General features: G+C 37.9%; 1 protein-coding gene across 1 annotated transcript in view; it reads left to right on the top strand.

The window, feature by feature from the left end:
• Positions 1–6489: 6489 nt before the first annotated feature.
• The window catches only part of PCDH15 (protocadherin related 15), a 2324555-nt gene continuing 2308896 nt past the window's right edge, over positions 6490–22148 (top strand). The window contains exon 1 of the mRNA XM_072628920.1: positions 6490–6573. The gene's annotated coding sequence lies outside the window, so the exon portion shown is untranslated. The remainder of the gene's footprint in view (positions 6574–22148) is intronic.

The following is a 22148-nucleotide window of genomic DNA, read 5'->3' on the forward strand; positions in this document are numbered from 1 at the left end:
GATCAGGCAACAACATTCTCACTAACAGTGTTTCAAGGAAATAAAATAAAGTCATTAGCAGGGTAGAGCTAGCTTTCTGAATGAGGTTTTCCTAGGAGGCTAGATTCTGAAATAACTCTAGAGATAATTTGTGTGAAGTTGCATCTGTGCCATCCCATTTGAATTTTTGAATTCTGTGGCCTCCACAATCCTTGGCAGGTTGACAAGGGAAGGGCAGAATTCATTAGTGTGCTGGATTAAGGAAGCACCTCCAGAGCACTGGGACATTGGTCAAGTTTGGAGGAAGCAGCTAGGAAGATTTGGCTGGAATTTTGGTTGGAAAGGTAATTTTCTGATTACTTTTGTTATCACCTCCATAACCTGGGTGGAAATTAAGTCTTCGGAGTAAAACTGAGGGATAGTGTCATACCTCGGATTTGGAAAACATACCTTTTAATGACCAAGGAGTTGAAAAATGTGGGGTTGGGGAGGAACAGAGAGAAAGGGAAAGGGGGAGAGAGAGATGGAGGGGGGAGATGGAGGGAAAGGGAGAGAAAAGGAGACACAAAAAGAAAGAGAGAGAGATGGAAAGATAAATGGAGAGAGAGAGAGAGAGAGAGAGAGAGAGAGAGAGAGAGAGAGAGAGAGAGAGAGAGAGATGGAGAGAGAGAGAGACACAGAGAAAGACACAGACAGAGAGACAGACACGCAGTTTGGAGGGGCAGTCAACGCTGCGGGGAAAGAGGGATCAGCCAGGAGGGCAGAGGGGCCAGATCACGAGTTTGCGCCTGGCAGGCACTGAGTCTTGAAGGTTCAGGGAGCTTTTCTCCCTGCCCTGCCCTGTCCAGGTCTCCCAGACTGTGCTCTGACTCTTTTTGAGGATACTGTAGAAGCCAGGAGTGAATATAAGAGAGAACAGCAGTGCGCGACCTCGAGTGCCTCCAGTGGCTTTCCCCGTGGCTTCGAGATTACTCTGGCTGCTCCAGCTGCACTTTGCCTGCTCGCCGGAAAGATTCGGGGGCGCCATTTCCTAGCTTTTGTCCAGAGGTGCACTGGAATCCGCTGTGAATAGATAGCAGTTCACTAGCAACTCTCCTGGAAGGACCTTCATCTCTGCCTCTGTACTTCCCTAGTAAAGCGCACTTGCCTGGGGTGGGGGTGGGGGGCGAAGGTTAGTGTGACATTGGAAAGGACAGGTGGGCAATGAGGAGGGGCGAGGGTCGAAACCCACTTCTGCCACTTACTCTTTGTGTAACGTTGGGCAAAGTAAGTCACTAGGCATCAGTTTCTAGGCATCTGTAGAATTGGTGGTATTTAGGTTAGAGCATTAAAATTTCAAATGCCAATCTCTGGTCTTACTTGGACAGACCATCGAACTTTTCTGGATTTCATCTTCATCAACTGTAAAATGATGGGAATGAATTTGATGGTCCTTTCCAGCTCCAAGTCTTGATCCATGACATTCTCTTCCTCTACCCTGAATCTTACTAGTGAGTGTATAGCTATTTTCCTGTACTTCCATCAGCAAACCCCTAATGGATGTATCTTATAAGGAATATAATAAAAATAGACCCAAAAAGTTACTAGCATGATAGACTGGTAGGGTATAAGCCAAGGTCACCAGGGTAAACTTTCCTACCAGGAAAGCGGACTTGGATTACTTTAGCATCCCTCCTCCTGGTGTTTGTAAATTGGAGCCTCTAGTCCAGTATCTGGGAGCTGCAAGTTACCTCTGGCTTCTTCTCCTCTTCCCATGGCCAGTGCTTACTAGTTTTATGTGACTTCATTGGATTGTAAGCTCCTGAGGGCAAGGGATAAATTTTACCTCCCACTGGATCTCCATCAGGGAGTATCTTTCTCCAGGTTTTGTATAGCCAATGTAAGTACAGTGCCTGGCAAATAGTAGGTGCTTAATAAATGTTTATTAATTGATTGACTGACCTTTTTGGGAGTCACACTGCCTCCCTGGATCTCAGAGAGGGTCCTATCTGTAAAATTAAAGGATTGGATTTGATGGCCATTAAGGTCCTCTTTAGCTCAACACATAGTACCTCATTACCTCACTCAGAATGAACCCTTTGTTGACTTCCCTCAGAGTCAGGCTTAAGGTTTGTTGCATCAAATTCAGAAGTGACTTCTTGTGTTTTGCTTTGTTTGTTAGTTGATTGGTTTGGTTTAGTTTGATTTTCATGCAGGAGGCAGGATTGGGGCTAGCCAGGGCAAAGCTAGGATGCTTGGATGCAAGATCCTATTTTTCTGGGAAGGCAGAGCACAAGGCTAGGTGTGATGTGTTTGAGTGCTTTATTCTGCTTGCCTGTGGTCGTCCCATCTTCCACTTTGCTTTGTTTTTTCCATACCTTGCCTTACAGCCCCAAATCAGTGACCTCTCAGAGACTGGCAAAATGTGATGACTGTTTCTATTTTCATTTCTTACAGTATGGATGCACCATTGAAGTTCTCTTCTTCAACTCAAAAAGAATTGGGGGAGAAGAATATGAATCAAGATTGAGGAATGAACACATGACTACTGGAACACAAGTCAATTTCTTGCATTTCACCAATCTTTCACTTTCCTAGCTCCGGAGAAGAACAGAATGTAGTCAAGAAAAGGCTTAGGTTCAATCTCCTCACTAAGGGGACTTGGGTCATCTGTTTTCTACAGGAAACAACTACAAAGTGTAAATAGCTAGAGGCCTAGTACTGTCCCTTTATATCTGCCTGTCTCAGCATCTCTCTCTCTCTCTTTCTCTCTCTCTCTGCCTGTCTCTATCTCTGTCTCTCTGTTTCCTTCTCTGTGTTTCTCTGTGTCTGTGTGTCCATTTCTTTTTGTCTTTATGTTTCTGTCTCTCACCTAGGAGAGTGCTTAGCACGTAGAAGGTCCTTAAGAAGTGTTTGACTGCAGCATAGACAACTTCACTGATACTCTCACAGTGAAAAAGTGAAAAGCATCCCCAAAGAGAAGCAGAAGACACTTTCTTTTTAGGATATTCATTTGTTGGAAGAAAAAGCAAGACTTTCATATTTTACCTATAAAAGAAATGGTCAGCTCAGTTCCCTAAAATCTATAAAGCACTAAAAGAAGCCTGCTTATATGCATATTCACCACTTAAATCAGTTCTGTGTCAGTGATCATGCTCACACTTTCTACCTTGTGTTTTAAATTCTGGAAAGTTTTGGTCCCTGCCTTGACACTTCATAATCTGTCTTTCAGATTTCTCTCCTCTTTGCCATATGAAAGAGGGTACACTGGGAAAAGCAAACACTGGCTCTGTTTGTTGTCCACAGTTTAAATATTTAGAAAAATAATCTGCTCCTCTTAGCTATATTGCAGCTCTCTCTGGTTAAATCATGACTGACTCTCCTGGTTCACTAACTAAAGATATGCTGTGTGAAGAAAATAAGAAACATGGGTAATGAAGAAGAGGGAGCCACCAGGTGGTCATTATCCTGGAGGGATTCTGGGTGTGTTTACTGGAAAAAGTAAACTTGTTGACTTCCTGATGGATTCAGGATTAGAGTATCTCAGCATTTAGAATTAACAGGGACCTTAAAAATCACAAAGGCAAAATCTGCTGTTTTGCCAGAGAAAGTAACAAGAAATCTAAGCTTAGAAATGAAAAGTGGCTTGCATAAGCTCCAGTGTGCTCGCTATCTCTCTCTCTCTCTCTCTCTCTGTCTCTCTCTCTCTCTGTCTCTGTCTCTCTCTCTCTGTCTCTCTCTCTGTCTCTGTCTCTGTCTCTGTCTCTCTCTCTCTCTCTCTCTCTTTCTCTCTCTCTCTGTCTGTCTCTCTCTGTCTCTGTCTCTCTCTCTCTCTCTCTCTCTCTCTCTCTCTCTCTCTGTCTGTCTCTCTCTGTCTCTCTCTCTCTCTCTCTCATACACATACCTCAAAACTCTCCCCATAATGGCAGTTTGGGAAATCTTTCCTTTCTAGGTGGCTTGAAATCCACTAGAGGTAAATGGCATAAGATCATAGATTTACAGTTGGAAGTGGCTCCACCATTTTTTTTGTTGTTGTTGTTGATAGTGAGTATATTGCAGCACCAAGTAATTAAGCGACTTGGCTAGGTTAGTACATGCTAAAATGTCACTGTCTTGATCAGAAGTTATCTTTTTACCTTGAAATTCATTTCCTTGTGCACTACAAATGCTTCCTCTCCTATAGAGGTGATACAGGGCAGAAGATAGCTTATTTGGGGGAGTTCATTAGAGTCAGAAGAGGGTAAAAATAGAAGGTACACTGTCTCACTTCCAATTCTAATAACTATTAAATTTGGCTGGGGGAAGTGGGAGCAGAGATTAAGGAAGAGAATCTTGTTACATATGATCAAAGGGCAAAACAAAACAAAATCATTGGGAACTTCCATTTCAGAAACAAGACCATACACGATCCTTCTAGAGCTTTCCATAATGCCGATTTTCCACTTTTCGGGATGCTGCGTCCCCTGCCACTTATCCACAGATGTTGCTCCTGTGTAGGACATGGGGAGAAACGTTTCCAGGTTTCCCCCCTCTCTAAGGAGGTTCGAAGCGGTGCTTTTATAATCAGGTTGATTCCACACCTCCGCCCCTAACCCCCACTGGATTGCTCTAAATTACCTAGATACAATGTAAATAACTCTAACAACTGGTTTTTAAAACACTGCACTTTACATAGTTAAAAAGGTGTGCATCTCTCTCCCATTTTGAGTCAGGACATCCCACTGCTCATCGCCAACCTGGAAATATTCTGGGAGTTGAGTGAAAAATGTAGAGTGGAGACAGCCATCGAAATCCTTCTTCCTTCCCCAAAGCCCCAGGAGCTACAGGTGGGTAATTAAACATCCCCCTAAAGGCCGTACTTGAGCACACCTGGATTATTTTCAGATTTTTTTCTCTGTGAACTTGCTTCAGCTATCATCCCTGAACCATGGACATGCGGATTTGGGGCTCCCAGTTTTTTCAGTTTCATGGAAAGCCTCTCTATGCTTTCGCTAAGGAGTCTCCAGGGATTTGCGGCTTAAATTGCAAAATTAAACCGGTCGGGGATTCAAATCAGAACCGGGGGGCAGGGGGGAAATACTGTCCCCTCCCTTCCATAATGCTTATTTCATTCAATATCCATATTATATATCCCAGTATATAACATCTGTAGAGACAGGAAAAATATCACTGTGCAGTGCTAGTTCAAAGCTCTCGACCAGCAAACTAGGAGCAGCAGAAGCTACTTGGCACTTTCCAGGTTTCTCCCCCAAGTCCCCCTGCGCCACCTCCCCCTGGTACCCCCAGACCCCAGCGGTGCCGCTCTACATGTGCGTTTCCTCTCCCGGCTCCACATCCACTCACGCCCCTATGCCTGTATCTGCAGCAGGAGAAACCAGAAGCCGGCTCAGCTCACCCAGGGCACAGATTGGCGCACGCCGCCAAGGGGAAGGGAGGAGGAAGAGGACTAGGAGCAGGAGGAGGACGAGGAAGGAGGAGGGGCGAGCCCCCCTCAGCTGGCTGTTGACGTCGGCTGAGGCTTTAAATGTGTACGCGAGCGCTAGCGGAGGGAAGCCTGTGGCAGGCAGGCGGGCGCCTCGCCGGGCTGGAGCAGCAGAAAATCGGGTCCAGAGGTGGGCAAGCTGCTCCTTTGCCTCGCCACCTCACCGGAGCTGGCGCTGCTGCGGATCCCCAGCCCTTTACTGCCTCTCTCTCCTGGTTGGCACGATTGCCAGGGAGGCTGCCGGGCAACCTCGGGGCGCATCAGCCTCTCGAGGTGGGGGATCCTCAGCATCAGGATTGGCCTCGGGAGCACAGAAAGGTGTCCAGCGAGAAGCCCCAAGCAGACTGGCCGGGAAAATAGGGCTCACACACCATTTGGCAGCCGGGTTATTTTTTTCGGGGGGGAGGATCTTTTCTTTGGATGGCTGGGGAAGCTCCCTACCCGCTCCTGCTGCTCCTGCAACTTGCCAGCTCTTGAGGTGCCTCTCCAAGCTGAAAGTTTGCCTCTTTTCCCCGAAAAGCAGCCGGGTGCCCGCCTCCCTCCCAATCTGCCCAGGTCCCGACTGTTGCGCAGTGAGTGGATAGCAGGGCTGGCCCGGAGGGAGCCGCTGCTGGTGGAGATCTGAGCGCTTAGGGGGAGGACGAGGAGGAGGAGAAGCAGGGCGAGAGCCAGGAGGAGCGGGAGCAAGAGCAGCAGCAGCAGCAGGCGGAGGTGGAGAAGCAGCCACTCTCAGGTGCCCACGGTGACCCCTACTGTGGAATCTGAGCATCAGGGGCACGTGCGGGGCAGTCCGACTTGGAGCGCGTAAGAACCCTCCGGCGTGGCCCAGGCTCGGGGGACTGCTGGGAAGGAGCCTCTGAGGAAGGGCTTGTCTGGAGTGTGTGTGGGAAGGTGTCAGAAGGTGTCTGTGTGGGGCTCACACCCCGCTCTTCGCTCTTCCCCTGGGAACCACCGGCCAGCGGAGAGCCTGGCACCGGGGAGCCTGCCCGCCTGCCTGCGGGACCTGGACTCTCGGGCTGGGAGCTGCGGAAAGCCCAACCTCGGAGGGAGCTGGCACAGGCAGCAAGGACAGAGGCAGCAGCGGGCAGAGGTGAACAGAGGCATCGCAGCTGGTGCTAGGGGATGAAAGAAAGGTAAGAGTGACTATCGAGCTTGCCAGGGCACTGCTCACATTCCCAGAGGGCTGTTGGGGTTAGGACTACTGTGTACTCTTCCTGGTCCTCGTGTTGCTCCTAATCCTACTCCCTCCTCTCTTCTTGGATCCCCACCCCCACATTCACCATAAGGGGAGTTGCCACTGGGGCAGATGATAGCTTGGCATCCCTTTTGCAGTTCTGCGGGATTCAACTCTGCGAGGAAGTTGATTGTAGGTGAATTTTTCAAAGGTTCAACTTTTTTTTTTTACTAAAGTGATATTTCCATATGAAAAAAAATTGTGAGAAATAAATAAAGTATCAGTCAGATGAAGCTCCAGTGATATCAGAGGATTCCCCTTTCCCCCCTCCCAAAATAAAACAAAGAGGATTAAAAAGAAGTTTGTCTCATACAAGTTTTCCTTGGGGTCCCATATTCACTGGCTGCAACATCTTGCTGTATGTCTTCTATTTGTAAATATATATGTGGTTCTTCTCCCCCAACCTTGATTGTTTCTTGTTTAGCGGTGCCTGGTGTCTGGGAAAAGATTTAATTTGTGACAGTAAAAACCATTTCTAGTTCCAACCTCGACTAAAGTTCTTATTTAGACATCTGGTTGTTCCTTCAACATATGGTAGGAATTAGAAGAAGGACCTAGAAGAAGGACCATCTTAAGAACAGAGGGTCATAGGAAGACTAACAAACAGTGGATTTGATGATCCTGGGAGCCTGTGAGTTAACCTACTGTTCCATGCCAGTGATTGAAAGGTGATTGAAAACACTCCTGGCTTGGCAAATTAATGATGCAAAAGTCTTGGGTGGTTTTTAGAACCTGCGAGACAGGAATGTGATAATGGAACAATAGTGTTGAGCAAAGTGTAGTAGGAAAAAGCTCCTTGCCTGAGTCCTAATATCTGCATGTTATAATCAGGGAAGTAAATGAACCAGTTAGTATTCCAATCTTGTAAGACTTGGCTTGGGAGAGAGGCTGCTGTTATGTTTTCTCTCCTATTTCATTTGTGGAAGCAGAAAAATGTCAGATGTTTTCTGCAATGTGATAAGTTTGTACTTGTATGTGAACTTCAATTCCCATGCTATTATGTAAAGCAGAGAGAGCCTTTGAAAAGACACTAGTTCTCTGCTTCCAGGACTGCACCATGCCATAACTAAGTTGTATGTTCAGAGCTTTGTCTGGGTTCATTTTCTCCTCCACATGTTACTTTCAGCATGGGTTTAAGTCTCTGTCTGTTACTACAGGCCCTGTCACATTTCTTTTCCCATTTAGAGCTTCCTCGCACTGATGTGATTTGATTTTCCTAAGGTATGTTTTATGATGCCTTCATGTATGTTTCTTGTTACCAAAACTACCCTGGAGACAAACTCTTGACACGCTCATGGTCAGAGTTGGGGTAGAGATGACATGCCCGAATTTTATCCAGGGGAAACAAAAGAGTAATCTAACATTGAAAAAGTTCATAAGAGCCAGGGTACTGCAAAGGATTTGAGCTGAGTAGGAGTGCATGTCATGACTAGAGACGAAGCTCTGAGTTTGAGATGAAAATGGAAATGTATCTTCCAAGACTATTAATCCACAGAGCTAAAATGAATAAACTAATTTATTTCATAGAGCTCATTTTATTGGGGGAATAACTCCAGAAGAATTGAGGATTCCACTACTGTTCAGTAAATGTTCTTCAATGAAAACATTTTGGGGGTCAGGAATATTTAGGAGCATGTCTTTTTGAGGACACAGACCAACTTTCAATTACCAGTGAGGATAACTCCCCCAGTCATGCTTTTGTCTCACAACTGACCTTATTTCATTTCACTTTATCACTTTTACTCCCAGTGGTCTGATGTGCCCTTTGCGCTATGTCTCTGTTGGAAGGGCAATCTCTTCTAAATTTGCTACTGTCTCTACTTAAAGCTAGTTTGAGCTATGATAAAAAGTCCAGGTAACAATTGTATCCCCTTCTCTACTCCTTGGCTCAAAATGGATGACTCAGGAGTTTTATTCCAATCTCAAATCAAACAGGCATCCATACTCTAATGGTATCCATAGATTAGAGTACGACAACTCACAAATTAAAAATCAGAATGGACAATTTGAACAGCATAATGAAGGAGCCTGCAACCAAGTAATTTTGAACATAATTCTTTAAGTTCATTTCTCTTCCTAGTGACATTGACAAGATTGCTGAAAGTCTTTTTGGAACTGTGAATTTCACAAAGCTGATTGATGCATTTGGATCTTTGGTTTCAGTGGAGGAACAGAAGAGAGTGACTATAGGTATTTCCTGTAAGTTTTCTGAAAAGTAATTGACAATATCCTGCAAGTGAGTTTCTCTGTAAGATTTTCCTCTCTTCCCAGCTGTGTAGAGGTGTAGTAATTATTGGGAACACTTGATTACCATGGTTTGCTAGTCTGGCTAACTCCGGTTGCAAATCCTATGAGTTAATTGAAGATCAAGGCTGTGTTTACTTCTGTGGCTCATCTTAACCATTTATTGTGGTACTACACATATGTCCTTGACTAGATTGGAGTATTCCCTGTGCGACTGACACAGTCTGAGCAGTAATAATTTAATAAACAGCCTATTTTTCCTACTGTATAAAAGGATGTCATGCCTGTTCATGGTCTTTAGAGAGAAAAGGCATAGTCCTCCTGCCTTCTGCTATAATAGACCTTCTTTGTTGTATCAGAAAGTTAGATGAAAAGAAAACATGACTGCTTATAAACAATATGTTTAACCTTAACAGGCTAATTGAATACCACTATGGGATTTGACTTAAAGTTGGTGAAAACTAACAGAATGTTGAACTAGTAGTATTATATAACAAAGGGGGGACATGTGTCAAAGCAAAGTAGCTCAATGAATAACTAGTCCTTTATTTTTTGGTGATGCTTCTGATTGCCTCTAGTTTTGTTTTCTATGACTGACTTCTACACCATCATTATTTATCTGCTATAGTGGGCACAGAGTTGGACTTGGCATCAGAGCATTTGAGTTCAAATGCTTTTTCTACTACGTATTAGCTGTTTGACCTTTTAAAAAATTTCTAACCCCTCTGGCTTCTGTTTCCACCTCTGTGAAATGATCATGTTTTACTTAATTGTCTCTAAGGTCCCTTATCCCTTTAAAGCTATCTGACATGAATTAAAATAATCATTTTTCAGACTTTTTTTGAACATTAACCAGATTTTTTAAAAAGTTCATTAAGTGATTTTGATGCAGTATGAAGTATTGAAAATAAAGTAGATAAAGGGCTGCTCTATTAAATCTTATCAAATCAAGATGAATCTCAGTTAAGAAAAGTTACTCCTCCAATTTAAAATGCTAAATTCAAGTATTATAACTAGACATCCTGTCTAAATGAATCCACACCTCCATATCTGCTATAACCCAAGGAACATTTCTACACATTTGTGATCTTGTGTATTCTATTAAATTTCTAGTCATTAAGAAATATTTTTACCTGTGGGAAAAGGGGAGTAAAATAATTTTAGAGTTTTACCAGAATTCGTAATTTTATGTGTTCCCCACTATAGCATGCGGTTTAAAAAGAGTCACCACATGGTGGTGATGTTGTGCTGAATAATATGCTTTGGGACCTCTTCACTCAGGACTAGACTCTTGATATGAAAAAAAAAAATAGGATGTAGTTAGCACTTTACAGTTAGGACTTTATCATTTTCTAAAGTCTTTTTTCTTAAAGCAGTTGTTTTAGGAAGAATATATACATATGTCCCTTACATGCAAATTTTTTACTTTATTTTTTTCACTTTTGCCAGTGCATTTTATTTATAATAATTTTGAAAGTCCAATACATTTATATAAAGGATATTCAATTCCAATGAATTTTAACAAGTTTAAGGGATAGTGAAGTGGTCTTGAAACTAGGAAGACCTGAGTCCACGTCTTGGCTTGGATACCAACTGATTGGAAGACCCTGAGCAAGTCATTTCTCCTCTCTGGGATCTAGTCAACTTTCTTCATGACAAGCTACATAGGTAGAGACACTTAACTCATTAACAGTTTCATATACTAATACAATTATACAGGTCCAATTCCCATCATTTCCCCCTTTCCTCATCTAGGAATAACTGGTCTATGTTTTTAGCTTTTGTTATGGTACTTAGAATTGCACAATGGAAAGAGCTTTGGCTTTAGAGTCAGAAAACATTGGTTCAAACATTTACTCTGCTGCTTATTATCCATGTGCTATTGGAAAAGTCATTTAATCTTTGTTAACCAAATGTTATTTAAGTGTTAAATGAAATGGGTTGGTCTAGAAGTTTTCTCAGGTTCCTAAAAGCTGGATATGTGATCTTTATTGTCTACAAAATGAAATGAATAACGTTCTAACGTTCCAATAACGGTCTGACCCCAATTTCTCTTCAGTCCTATTCGTCTTTTTTCACTCTACTGTGTAGCCAAAGTGAATTACTCATGTCCCTACTTTTGATTTTAAGTCCACAATGATTTAGTGACAATTGTGTACTGTACACTGTGCTACATATGGGGGAAGCTGTACAGGATAAAGAAGACATGGTCCTTAATATGAACATTAAGAAAGTATGAATAAAATGCTATGATAGGTCCAAAGAGAGTGTTAGTGGTTGTAGATGATTAAATTAATACCATGTACCCACTGAATCAGTTACTCGATTTTAGATGGGAAAAATAGAATCTTCTGAACAATTTTTATTATGTGAACTACACCAATAATTTGATGCATTATTTTATTCAAGTAAAAAATAAGAATTTAATATTCACAACGTATTTTAAAAGCATGATAAGTATGACAAAATATTTACTCATAAAATCTTTATAATTTTCATATCCTTAATATATGAAATAGTAATTCTGATAAAAGTAATGTGATTGTTTATATAGGATCATGAATTAAGTGTTACAGTCAACATCACAGATGATAAATAAAATTTTAGCAGAAGGAACTGAGGCTTGAAATTGTTAAGTGACTTGCCCATGGTCACTACGATTTCTTGAATCGTAGTCCAGGGTCTCCTTTATTATACCTATCAAGATTGTGTGGATTTTGAACATATTTTCTCAGAATGTGCTATGATTATTTATATTGCTAGTAGAATTAGCAATTCCTTTTCAATCAAAATTGCCATCCATCCATCCATCTATCTATCATCTATCTATCTAACTATTTATCTATCTATCTATCTTCATTCTTTTAGAAAGCTGTACTTGAATGAGTTTTAACAATTTATATTCCTATCTGGGAAGATGGTACTTGCAACTCCTAATACCTTTTCATTTTTAGGGTAGTTAGGAGTATGCAAATAGTTAGAGGGCACAGGTATGAGTTTACTGTGATGGGATGTGGTTTATTTTTTAATTAAGGGGTGAGAAGTGGAGATGCTCTGGGAGAAGGGGGAAGGAAGACAGGAAAATTATTTCACATTAAAGGAGTGCAGAAGGAAGAATTATTACAGCAGAGTCAGAAATAGGGGATTAGCAGGCTAACTTCAACCTTAGTCTCTTAAGAATTGGCTCAAAGAGGGAATAACATATCCACTCAGTTGAGTATAGAAATCCATCTCCCCCAACAGGAAAGTAGGAAGGGAACGGATAAAAAGGAGGGGTGATAGAAGAGAGGGTGGATTAAGGGACGTAATAGTCAGAAGCAAAATGTATTTTTGAGGAAGGACAAAAAGTAAAAAGAGAGAGAGAGGTGGATAAACAGGGGAAGATAGGATGGAGGGAAATACACAGCTAACAGTCCTAACTGTAAATGTGAATGAAGTGAACTCACCCATAAAGGGAAAGTAGATAGTAGCATGGGTCAGAAACCAAAATCCAATGATCCTTTGTTTATAAGAAATAAATTTGAAGCAGGGAGACACACACACAATAAAAATAAGGGGTTGGGGCAGAATCTATTGTGCTTAAATAAAAAATAAAATAAAACATAGGGGTATAAATAATCTCAAATGAAACAAAAGCAAAAACTAAGTCTAATTAAAAGATATGAAAACAAGAAACTTTTTGTTAAAATGTATCATGGACAATGAAGTAATAACAACACTAAACAAATATGCACTAAATAGTATAACATCCACATTCTTAAAGGAAGCTTTAAATAGGTTATAGGAGGGAAAAAAAGACATTACAACTATACTAGTAGAGGACCTAAATCTCCCTCTTTCTAAAACTGATAAATCCAGCAATTAAAAGAAAACAAGAAAGAAGTTAAAGAGAGTAATAGAATTTAAGAAAAGTTAACTATGAAAGACCTCTGGAGAAAACTGAATGGGAATAGAAAGGAATATACCTATTTCTTAGTAGTCAATAGCACCTGAAGGAAAAAAAAAATACTATGTATCAAGGCATAAAAACCTCACAACCAAAATGCAGAAAAGGAGTTTAAATGCATCCTCTTCAGACCATAATGAAATAAAATGCATTCAGTAATGGGCTATGGCGAAATAGGTTAAAAAAATTCCAAAGTAAATAATCCTAAAAAAAACCTGAATGGTGCAAAGAACAAATTATAGAAACAACAAATAATTTTATTAAAGAGAATGGCAACAATGAGACAAGATGTATAAATTTATGGGTTACAGCCAAAGCAGTGCTTAGGGAAATCTTTATTTATCTAAGTGCTTATATCAATAAAACAAAGAGCAATTCAGAGAACTGGTCGTGAAATTAAAAACAATAAGTAGAAAAAGAAAAAATTAAAAATTCTTAGTTAAACACCAATCAGAAATCCTGAAAGTCAAAGGAAAGATGAATAAGATTGAAATCATTGAAGTAATACAAAAAACTAGGATCTGGTTTTATAGAAAACCAATAAAATAGTTAAATTCTTGGTTAATTTGATTAAGAAAAAGAAAGAAGAAAACTCAAATTATCACTGTAAAAATGACAAGAGTGAAAGTACCACCAATGAAGATTAAATTAAAACATATTTGGAGCCATTTTGTACAATTATATGTTAATAAATCTAACAATCTAAGTGAAATAGATAAATACTTATGAACATAGAAATTGCTCAGATTAACACAAGAGGAAATAGACTACTTAAATAATACCATATTAGAAAAAGAAATTGAACAAGCCATCAATGAACTGCCTAAAAAATATTTCCCCAAGACTAGATGGATCCAAAAGCAAACTCTACCAAACATTTAAGGAACAATTACTCTTAATCCTATATAAAACTTTGGAAAGTTAGGCAGAGAGTCTGGCCAAATACCTTTTATGATACGCATATGATTCTGAGACCTGACCAGGAATAGTAAAAACAGATAAAGAAAACCATAAACCAATTTCCCTAATGAATATTGATGGAAAAAATTAAACATAACAGTAGCAAGGAGATTATAGCCATATATCACAAAGATCATACATTATGACTAGGTTTATAACAGGATTTAACCAGGAATACAGGACTGGTTTGATATAAGGAAAGCTAGCAACATAATAGATCATACTACTAATAAAACACCAAAAATATCATATCAGTATCTTTATAGATACAGAATTTTAAAAAAATATGACATTTATTCTTATTAAAACACTAGAAATAATAGGAATAAATGGAACTTTCCTCAAAATAAATACTATCTAAAGAAAACCATCAGCAAGCATCATCCATAATGAGGATGAGCTAGAAGCCTTCTCATTAAGATCAGGGGATGAAACAAGTTTGTCCATTATGAACACTATTTTTCAACATTGTAATAGAAATGTTGACTATAGGAATAAGAGGAGGAAAAGACACAGAAAGAATTAAAATAAAGGAGGATAAAACAAAAGTATTACTCTTTGCTCATGATATAATAGTATATTTGGAGAATCCTAGAGAGTCATCTAAAATTAAAACTAGTTTAAACAATTAACAATTTCAGCAGTGTTGGAGGATGTAAAATAAATCCACATAAATCATCAATATTTACCTGCCAAGACAAACCCAGGAATTATAAAAACAATCAGAAAATACCTCACACAAAATAATATCTAAACAATTGGAGAAATATTAATTGCTCATGCTTAGGATAAGCCAATATAATAAAGGTAACAATTCTATAATTTCCTTATTCAGTGCAATACGATACAACTACTAAAAATTATTTTATAGAACTAGAAAAAACAATAACAAAATTCATCTGTAAGAATAATAGGTCAAGAACATCAAGGGAATTATTTTTTTTTTTGGAAAATGTGAAGGAAAGTGGCCTAGCCATACCATGTCTCAGTTTGTATTACAAAGCAGTAATCATCAAAATAAAGTGGCACTCTTCAAGGAACAGAATGGTAGATGAGTGGAATAGATTATGTACATGATAAATAGCAGTAACCAACCATAGTCATTTAGGGTTTGATTAAAAAAAACAACAACAACAACAAAAAAAAACAAACAACCCAGCTTTTTGGGACAAGAACATACTATTTGACAAAAAACATATGCAGGGAAAACTTAAAAGTAGCTTGATAGAAACTAGGTATAGACTAACATCTCACACTAAAGTAAAGTAAGATTTAGACCAAAAGGTTATCAGCAACAAATGAGAGAACCATGGAACAATTTGCCTCATCATATCAGGATGAGGAAAGAATTTATTATCAAACAAGAAACAGAGAACATTACAGGATATTAAGTGGATAATTTTGATTACGTTAATTAAAAAATTATGCACAAACAAAACCTTTACATAAAAGTAAAACAACTTGAAGGAAAGTAAGAGATTGGGAATTTTTTCTATAGCTAGTTTCTCTATTAAAAGCCTAATTTCTCAAATATGTAGAGAAATGAGTCAAATTTATGAGTCATTCCTAAATTACAAATAGTAAAAAGATATTAACAAGCAAGAAATCAATGCTATCTATAGTCATCTGGGGAAAAAAGCACTCTAAATCACCATTGATTAGAGAAATGCAAAGTAAAACAACTCTGAGGTACCACCTCAAACCTATCAATTTGCCTAATATGATAGAAATGGAAAAATGTTAGAAGCTGGAAGAGATCTGGAAATACTGAGACTGTAATGTACTATTGGTGGAACTGTGAACTTCTTTAAGCATTTTGGAAAGCAATTTGGAACTATGACCAAACGTCTGTAAAACTGTGGATCCCTTTTGACCAAGGAATGCAAGTACTAGGTCTGTATATGAAAGAAAGCAAAGAAAATTGAAAAGAACCTATATGTGCAAAAATATTTATATCACTTCTTTTTGTGTTGGCAAAGAAATAGAAATTGAGGAGATGACCTTCAATTGGGTAATGGCAACATATGACTGAGATGGAATACTATTGGACTATAAGATTATAAGAAATGACAAACAAATTGCTTTGTAACAATGCTTTGATTCTTCAGTATTCATCAACAAATTTGAATGGGAGTAGGCCCAGCTACATAGATATAAATACTGTCAGTTTTCTAGAGTCCAATGTGTCAAGTCCTGGAGACATGAATTCATTTAAAACATCATGTCATTCTATTCCTGCTTTCTAATTTTTTCTTCAGCTACAGTTTTCTTTTGACAATATTTGTTTTAGTCTTCCAGATGTGAACATTCTTCTCAGTAGAGAAAACAATTAAATTTGGAGTTGTTTCTGTTTTTACTTTTATCTGGTGACATTAGACCATATATCTCCAAGGAGTAGGTCTAGACCCTGCTGTTCATATCCTTCATCCAGGTATACTGGCTCCTTGGCATATTTGACAAACTCAGTTCATGTTGCATGTTTATTTTTTGATGGTATTTTTTCAATTCTATGATTCTTTTTTGCATTTTTCCTTTCTTATATGCTACATCTTCCACATGGCATATGTGCCCTTTAGAAATATAAAGGCACTGGATATTTTCTTTTCTAGCCATATTGATCCATTCAGATGACTATTCTTTCTATCAGAATAAGTAACATTTTTTTTCACAATTTCACTTTTAAGAACAATCAATTCCTTTCAATCTGCTTTACCTCTGAGAAACTTTGACCATGAAAATAAACCATATTTTTTATAGGTATTAATGTTATATGGATAATTTAAGAAGTAATAGCCAAAATCACTAGAATATTTTCTGTCTCGAACTTATAATTCAGTTTTCATGGTTAATTATTTTGTAAACATTGATGAAAGGCAATAGCTTTATTACATATGTAAAGGGACCAAAATATATCAAGCAAGGAGTATGTGCACACAAGTGCACACACATAACCTTCTTGCTCAATATATCCTGTTTAGAAATTAATTTTTCCACGGAGAAATAGACAATGTGTAATTTCAAATGTCATGCAAATATAGTAGCATAAAATTCTAAATTAACTTTCTTTTTTTAACCACTACATTCTCTTTCAATAAACCATATTACTTAACAAACATACCGATACTGTTGATCACCATCTTCTCTTGAATTTTCCCTCCTGGTTCTCCTTCAGTCTTTCTTCTCCAAAATTTTCTTAATCTTTGTTGTTGTTCAGTCATATCTGGCTCTTTGTGACCCTATTTGGGTTTTCTTGGCAAGATATTGGAGTGGCTTTCCACTTCCTCTTCTAGCTCATTTTACAGATGAGGAGCAAAAACAAACATGATTAAGTGACTTGTCCGGGATTACACAGATAGTAAATATTTAAGGCCAGGTTTGAACTCAGGAAGATGAGTCTTCCTGACTCCAGGCCCAGTGCTTTATCTACTCCTCTACCTGGTTGCCCTCATTCTCCTTTTACGTCATGCTCACTTACCTGTGAGTTCCTTACGGCTCTGTGTTAGACCCTCTTCCCTCTACCCTTCCATACCTGGGAAAGACTTTAGTTTAAAAAAGGCTAAGGTCTCCCACTGCATCCACGAGGCCATCTCCAGTCATTCTAATTTATATCTTGCCATTGAACTCATATAGCTCCGGAGGAGAGAGTAAGGCTGGTGTCCTTGAACAGCCATGCCTCACTTAAGTTCAATTAGCTTGCAATTCAAGACATCATGTTCCTGATGGATTAGTTATTCTGTTATTCCAAAGGACAAGCAAAAAATAGCAGTATCCTTCCATATAATTGTATTTTGTGATCCCATCAACTCCCACAAATTTGATAATCATCTCTATGCATTTGATGATTAGTTCTATGTATTCAAGCCTTTATCCCTTTCCTGATCTTCAGTCTCACATTAACTTCCCATTGGAAATATTGAACTGGATATCCTGTAGAAATCTCAAACTCAGCATATCCGAAATAAATTCACAATCCTCCCAGTCTCTCCCCTTCCTAACTTCCATGTTATTTTGAGGGTTCCTTTTTCTTTTCTTTACCAGGTTGGAAATCTTAGTGTCAGCTTTAACTCTTCAGACATCCTCATCTCAGTATCCAGTTGAGAATCAAATCTTGCCCCTTCTATCCTCACAGAAGTTCTCAGACACACTCCACTCTTCCCACTTACCCAGCTGCTCCACTGGCACCTACTCTTATCAACTCATACCTGTGATATTTCAATACTCTTCTGGTTGACCTTTCTACCTCAAATTTTACCCTCTTCTAGTCCCATTTCCCACTCAGCTGCCGAAGTGATCTTCCTAAAGTACATCTTACATAATATTCCCCTACTCTATTGATTTCCTATTACCTACAAGTAGAAAGTGCTCTGGATTTTAAAGCCCTTCAAAACTTGCTTGTTTTTGTTGGTTTTTTTTTTTTCATTTTCAGTCTCCTTATGCTATTCTGTCTTACAAATACTCTACAATTTTGGAATACTGGACTATTATAACTCACACAGGATATCCTCTCTCCCAGCTCTCCGTATTTTCTCTTGTTTTCCATCATGTCTTGAACTTTCTCCTTCCTTGCCATACACTTCCTGTTTTTCCCTTACTTCCCTCAAGACTTAGCTCAAATTTACTTTCTACAAGAGCCATATCCTCACTCCCACGTTCTTGTTCCTTTTCTCTGGAATTAACTCCTTCTATGGGTTCTCCCTCATTAGAAGGTATACTTCTTGAGGGAAGGGAACATTTCCTCTCTCCTCTCTTTGGTCTTTGTCTTGGCATAGTAATTGGCATGTAAGTGCTTAATGAAAGTTAGTTGTTGAAAGTGATCACTAATGACTACACATGCACACACATACACACACACTACATCCATTTAAAACAGTTAAGTAATATGGCTTGTTAGTGTGAATAATAATATACATTTCTTGTAATTTTTGTGAATTATGGATTTCTAGATAAGCATAGTTAGTTAGTATATAGTTAGTATTCGGTAGTTTGTCTTCTGTGTTGCAGAAGGATACATCCTTTAACTCTGGGCGTTTTACGACAATATAGGTCACTGTTTTGAAGAAGGAAATGGCACACCACTCCACTATCTTTGCCAAGAAAACTGCAAATGGGTTCATGAAGAATCAGACATGATCGAAAAATTAATTAAACAACAAAGTACATTGCTTATTCTTGTCCATATACATTGCTGCAGCCCTTTTATGTAATGGCATTTTAGGTATTTTTCACTTGGTTTCTCTTCATACAAGTCCCATGTTACTGTGAATTTTTCATTTTTGTCATTTTTATATAACACAATACTGTTGTATTATACTCATATATCATACTTTGTTCAGTCATTTTCTAGTCATGAGGCATGTATTATTACAGCTTCTTATCACAAATAATGATATGATGTATATTTTGTATAAATGGATTTTTTCTTATGGTCATCAATCTTTTTGGGTTAGAAGTCCAGCATGGGAATCTCTGGGTAAAATGTTATAAACAGATGAATAACTTTTCTTGGATAATCCCAAATCGTTTCCCAGAATAGCTGGACCACTTCAAAGCTCTATCAGCAGTAAATTGCTGTGCCTGCCTTCTCGTTGTCTCTATATCATTGAATTACCATTTTTTCCCATCTTGACTAACTTGATCAATGTAAGGTAACATCTGACTTATGTGAATTTAGATTTTTCTGATTTTTAGTGATTTTTGAACACAATTTCCAGACCATTTGTAATTTGAATTTATTATCTTGAAATTCATGGCTTCATTTCCTTGAATGACTCTTTTTATTAGTGAATTAATTTATTAGTGAATGACGCTTGATTACTCTATCAATTTCCTATTGATTTGGGAGGTTAGGCTTTTAGAAGTTCTGGTAGGAAAAATTTTGATCTAATTCAAATCTTTTCTAATGAATGCATTGATTTTTTTCATGAGGTTTTGCCCTTTCAGAAGGTACTTGGAAGTGTAAAGCTTTGGACTTTTACTTGATAAATTATACTTAGGTATTCACAAATGATAGCTCAGTATTGTTAACTAAGGCACATTTATTTTGATAGTGATAACATGAATGATGTTGTGATTTTATTTAAAATGAGTTGCATTGTTCCCTTGTCAGGAGAAAAGCCCTGACTTATGAAGCTGTGCTTAGCTGAATAACGGAAAAATTTATTCCCAAATGTATGTAATCTTATTTTTAAGCCTTAACTCAAGTGCCACCTGACCAATAAAGTGAAATTAGTATTAGTAGTAGTAATAGTAGTAGTAGAAGTAGTAGAAGTAGTAGTAGTAGTAGTAGTAGTAGTAGTAGTAGTAGTAGTTGTTGTTGTAAAATAATATTTCCATATGCCATTTCATTTACTCCTTAAAACAAATCTAAATGATAGCTTCTATTACCATCCATATTTTAGACATAAGAAAATTGAGATGTGAAGAATAAGTTGTCCAACGTCATGCAGTCATATATTTCTCCCTTATTACATTTCTCAGAACTAGATCTCCTCTTTTCAGTTATATGATACTCCAATTCTAATTTATGTACAGTTGTATGTCATGACATCATTTAGATTGTATGGTCACTGAAGGTAGCATCTTCAGCAGGTATGTCTTTTATCTCTATGTGACCAGCATAATGATACATACATACATATATATGTGTGTATATATATATATATATATATATATATATATATATATATATATATATATATATATATATATATATATATAATCAAAATGTTTTGAGTTTACCTTACCTAAAATTTTGAAGAATAATCACCTTAACAATTTTAACCCAAAAGTTATTTCATCATTAAGTACAGTTGTTGAATTATGAAGTGCTAAATGAAATTAGGTAAGATTATGGTGTTACTACAAATTATTTAATATAGTGCTAAAACAGGTATGCTACTGCAATTGGTTGGCCACTATTACTTTTCATTTTCTATAATTTTGAAAATCATTAAGAATTGATAAATTGGTTTGATGTTGGAATAGAGAGGAGAGTTTCTTCAGAAAAAATCTGGTCATTTTTTGTTTTATTATGCAAACTGTTACAAGTAGTTATCACTTAATAAATGTTTTTTGATTAGATTTGAATAAGCGCTCTTGGACTTTTCATTGTTTGGGAAACAGACTACGTCATAGAAGACACAATATCGGACCAGAGAAAATGAGATCTGAATCCTAACTTTATTTCTACTAACTAGGTAGACAAACTCAGGAGAGGCAGAAATTCTTCATTGTTCCTTAGTTTTCTCATTGGTTAAATGAGAAACAATGTAAATTCTAAGGACCTTTCCCTTTCTGAATATTTATCAAGATATTTAAATGGGAAACATAGTAATTGCCCCATTTTAAATGTTTCCATTATTCTCTTTGTATTTTTGGCATTTAAAAAAAATTCAATTCTCTTCCCATCATCACTTGGCATATTTCTAGGCCATTTTATCCTGTTCTAAATTTGCATGAACATGCACTATGTAGACCAAATTCTATTAGACTCAGTTTCTTAATCTGACCAGTGAACAGGATGCATTCAATCACCTCCAAGGACTCTGTAGGTCTAAATCAAGGATTGCTTGACTCCAATTCCACAGCATTCTTTTTTAATGAAAGATTTTAGTCTTAGAACATTTTGTCAGAATATCATTGAGAATAAACCCCAATGGTGAAAGCCACATTGTAATTAGAGTGTTTCCTGTTTAAATGACCATTATCTGGCAGATTGTTGAAAGGATAAGCATTAGCAAAATGAGCCCAGGAACAATTATTGCACCCAATACTACTCTAAACCAATATCAAATCAATATCTTTCCTGTAGATGGAGATATAAAGGTGTCAGATTTTAATTACAAGAGAAAGAAAGTGGATCAAGATGGACCCTTTCAAATGAGAATATTGGCTCTATCACCAAGAGAATTAAGAACTGGCTAGTTGAAAGTGTGTATTATCACTCACTTTACAAAGTAGTCTCACTGTATTCCACTTACACTATATCTGGAGTTATACACGATATTTATACATTTATTTATGTTTGCTTATTTATTTAAATTTGGCATGAAATATTTTATCTCTTAAAACTACTGCCATGGAAACTCCATGAAGAGAGACAGGGAGGAAAAGCATTATAGGGTTTGGAGTTTTGATGAAGAATATAAGTGTCTATCAAATCCTGAATTCTGTAATTAAGAAGAAAAGCAGAGTATAAGCATGATAGAATAGTAAACAGACAGATCACTTCCTGCCCTTCTGTATTTCACGGAGATTATAACTAGAATACTAAAGGTCATTTTGATAGAATGGGGATTATAATTTAGTAGTGTGTCAATTCAGCA

This window comes from Notamacropus eugenii, chromosome 1 (genome assembly GCF_028372415.1).
Source record: "Notamacropus eugenii isolate mMacEug1 chromosome 1, mMacEug1.pri_v2, whole genome shotgun sequence".
Taxonomy (NCBI): Eukaryota; Metazoa; Chordata; class Mammalia; order Diprotodontia; family Macropodidae; genus Notamacropus; species Notamacropus eugenii.